General features: G+C 40.6%; 1 pseudogene; it reads right to left on the bottom strand.

The window, feature by feature from the left end:
- Positions 1-592: 592 nt before the first annotated feature.
- On the bottom strand, positions 593-712 carry LOC113881854 (annotated as a pseudogene).
- Between the last annotated feature and the right edge of the window lie 3,440 nt (positions 713-4,152).

Genomic DNA, 4,152 nt, shown 5'->3' with positions numbered 1-4,152 from the left:
ACTGAGAGACTTCAGTAATGTAAGACCTGAAGTGCTTTTGGCTTAGTTTCTGAAACAGCAGAGCCTGCTGTTGCACTCAAATTAAATCATTGTCAAAACTGGGGTGATGTGGAGGGAATGGATTACCAAATATGTATGCTACAGGTAGTCTTCACAATAAAGAAGTATGGTTCAATAATATTGACAAGGAATAAATAGTTGCATTAGGATCATATATATCTAGCATTTACCAGTTATCAGTTTTAACAAGCAGTGGTACTATATTTTATCTAGGACAGAGATTTATTACCTTTTGGCAACATAGATTCTTTTACTTGTTTCTGATTTAAAGTAAAAATAATCCTCTCCAGGATATGCATGTATGTATATAAATATAATTTTATGTATACATTTGGACAATTTAGAGATGCTCTGAAAAAAATTAATATTTTTTCTAGCTTAAGAATCACCAAGAAGATGAGAATTAATAGAAAGTATTCAGAAGAATTCTCACTTACAGTATCAAGCAATGTAACTTCACTTTCACTTTTCACTGTCATGCATTGGAGAAGGAAATGGCAACCCACTCCAGTGTTCTTTTTTTTTTTTTTTAATTCTGGAGCACCCGGGATTCCCAGGTGGTCTCCCATCCAAGATACTAACCAGGCCCGACCCTGCTTAGCTTCCGAGATCAGACGAGATCGGGCGCCTTCAGGCTGATAGGGCCCGAGACCTCACTCCAGTGTTCTTTGGACAATTTAGAGATGCTCTAAATTGCAGCAAACAAAGAGTTAAAAAATGAAAAACATTATAAAATATTCACAATATCTCAAAATACATGGGAATTTACTGCAGTGGCAAATGGCTCTATATCTCATGTGAGAAATCCATAATTGTTTAATTGGATCTAAACAGAATGTTATGAAAGATGTTCATAGCACATTCCCTGACCTACAAAGAATGGTTACTTCTTAGGAGTTTCTAAGAAGGCACCTAATTGTAAGAGTTTCATCAAAAAAAAAAATAGTACTAGAAATTTAAAAGGTGATATGTCCAACAATTCCACTGAAGAGATCATATCATTCTCTAGCGATGCCAAATAAGTAAGTTGCTACTATAATAGTCTTCCACATTTTAGTTTTCCCTCACATACTTGAAACTTTTCTTAGTTACTACATCACTTCAATTAAGAGGAGCATTCAGGGCATCATCATTTAAAATTTTAAGGTGTGAGCCTGGGCTGCTTCTGTGTTTAGTGGCCATCACTGCCTTATTGGCCATTGGAGTTGATGCCCAGTTACTGAAGCAGAAGTGCAGAGACCCACGGCTGATCTGGTTTCCTTCTCTCTAAGTGTGCACTTTTCCTCCAGCAATGGCATCTCTGCACTCCTGGGGAGCAGTACCACAGCAAGAAGGACTGCAGCAGGTTGCTGGCATGGGCTGGGGCCCCCTGGATGGTCCTGACAACTTAGTCACTGCCCCACTGCCTTGAGGCAGCTCATTTCCTGAAGAGTGTACCTTCCTTTACCCTAGTGCAGAGCTCACTGGAGTAAGAGGGTCTAGTGCAGGTGCCTACTGTGTGCTAGGATACATGCTGAGGTGGTTACAGGAAATTGGCTAAAGCCCCAGGCTGTTTTCAGTTTTTTTCCTCCACCTGTTTCCAGGAGTAAGTAAGGGTATACGTGCAGTCTTCGGGAGTAGAGTCTAAGTTCTTTATAGCCCTCCGGTAAGTTCCACTGGTTTTCAAGCTAGCTAAGGGGACTCACCTTTCTGGTGTCAGACCCCAAGGCTGGGTTGCCCAATATATGGCTCGGACCCCTTACTCCCCAGGGAGCATCCACAAGCCCTTGATATTCCGCTCCACAGTGTCTTCTGCTGGAGTTGTGGGTCCAGACCCAATCACTTCTCCTCCTGTTCTGTCCGATCCCATGTGGATCGTTCTTTACAGGCTTGATTGTAGAAGATGTTTAGTGTCAGTTTTCAGTTTGTTGACAGCAAGAGCTGCTTCACAGGTAAAAGTATTTTTGATGTGTTTGTGGGGGAGGTAGGGCTTCCCCAGTGTCTCAGTTGGTGAAGAATCTGCCTGCAATGCCAGAGACCCAGGTTTGAGCCCCGGGTAGGGAAGAGCCCCTGGAGAAGGAAATGGCAACCCACTCCAGTATCTTGCCTGGAGAAATCCATAAACAGAGGAGCTGGGCAGACTACAGTCTGTAGGATCACAAAGAGTCAGACACAACTGAGTGATGAAACTTTGGAGAAGGAGGTGAGCTCAGCCTTCTCCTATTTTGCCATCTTGATTTCCCTCTCCAAAGCTCTGTGACAGTCTCTCTCCTTTTTTATTTTTCTTTTTTTTTGGCCACACAGGGCAGCTCGTGGGATCTTAGTTCCCTGACTAGGAATTGAATCTGGGCCCTCGGCAGTTAAAGCACAGAATCCTAACCACAGGACCACCAGGGAATTCCCCATATTATTTTTTTTAATATATCGAAGAGATATATTATGTTTTCATGATTGTTTGTTGCTTGAATCCACCAGTGAACCTTCTGCTAGAGTCCAGTGTTTTGTCCTGCCTTCTCCAACAGGGAGAGCAGCTAGGAGGCCCGGGTGCTCATGCTCAGAGACCTAGGGGGGCTTCACCTGGCCTTGAATATGCATGATGTTTACTTAGGGATCACTTTCTCATAGTTAAGAAACCTTTGCAGTTTTGCTGAAGCTAACTTTTATAATATATTGACATAACTTAAAAGAACAGAACTCATCATTTAAAGAAATTCTATGGTGAAAGATTTATTTAGTGTGAATTTCTTTAAAACTCATTGACGTTACTACTTCATTCACATCAGAATGGCTGTAAGACAGACAATAAACAAATTTTGGTGAGGGTATGGAGAAACTGAAACTCTTGGGAATAAAAAATGTTACAGCTACTTTGGAAAATGGCTTTGCAGTTTCTTTGAAAGGTTAAACATAACGTTACCATATGACCTAGTATTTCTGCTCCTATGTATATGTCCAAGAGAGCTGAAAACAGATGTCCATATAAGACCATGTATGTGATTGTCCATAGCAGTCAAAACATGTTCATAATAGCCAAAAAAGTGGGAACAACCCAATGTTCATCAACTGGTTGATGTGTGAGCAAAATAGCTATATGTACACAGTGTAATATTCTTGAACCATAAAAAGATTGAAATATTGATTCATGTTACAACAAAGATACATTTCGAAAATATCATACTAAGTGAAAAAATTCATATACAAAAGGAGAAATATTACATGATTCCTTTTATATGATATACTCAGAATAGGCAAATGTATAAAGACAGAAAGTAGGCTAGTGGTTCCCAGGGCCTGGCAGGAGCAGGGAGTGGGGAGTGACTGCTATGAGGTACAGAGTGTCTTCAGGAGTGGTAAAAACATTCTGGAATTAGAAGTCAGAGCTGTATACTTTGTGAATATACTACAAATTGCTGAACTTTACATTTTAAAAGGGTGAGTATTATACATGTGAGTTACATCTCAATAAAGAAGTCATCCTCATTATGAATTTGGATATTTTACACACCAGCTGTTGAAGTGAGCCACACTCTGTACTTCTTTTCCTGGTGTGTGACACTTCTGTAACTGAGCCCAAAGGAGGACAAATAAAGATGTAGCTCTAATTAAGCACAGTTATAAAAATAAAAGGGGCGGTGATTTTAAGGACTATATACATCAACAAAATTGTGGTCAATGAACAGTGACAGTGAAAGTTGCTCAGTCCTTTCCGACTCTTTGAGACTTCATGGACTGTACAGTCCATGGAATTCTCCAGGCTGGAGAATACTGGAGTGGGTAGCCTTTCCCTTCTCCAGGGTACCTTCCCAACCCAGGAATCGAACCCAGGTCTTCCACATTGCAGGTGGATTCTTTACCAGTTGAGCCACGGGGTCAATGAATTGTTGGATCAAATATCTGAGATGAATAAAGACCCAATTATATCAGTGTCTCCTGTTCTCTCTCTCCCCTCCCCTTTCTTTTTCCGCCCTCTTCCCTTCACTCTACCAATTACAGACTCCTGAAGGGTATTTCAATTGTAAAGTAAACATCTTTTGCCAAGAAATTGTAAAAAGGAGCTGAGCACTTTCTCTGGTATTTTATTTCCTTACTGATTTATTCAGTTCAAATTAAGTA

This window comes from Bos indicus x Bos taurus, chromosome 2 (assembly GCF_003369695.1).
Source record: "Bos indicus x Bos taurus breed Angus x Brahman F1 hybrid chromosome 2, Bos_hybrid_MaternalHap_v2.0, whole genome shotgun sequence".
Classification (NCBI taxonomy): Eukaryota; Metazoa; Chordata; class Mammalia; order Artiodactyla; family Bovidae; genus Bos; species Bos indicus x Bos taurus.
This window is presented reverse-complemented; position numbering and strand designations above follow the sequence as displayed.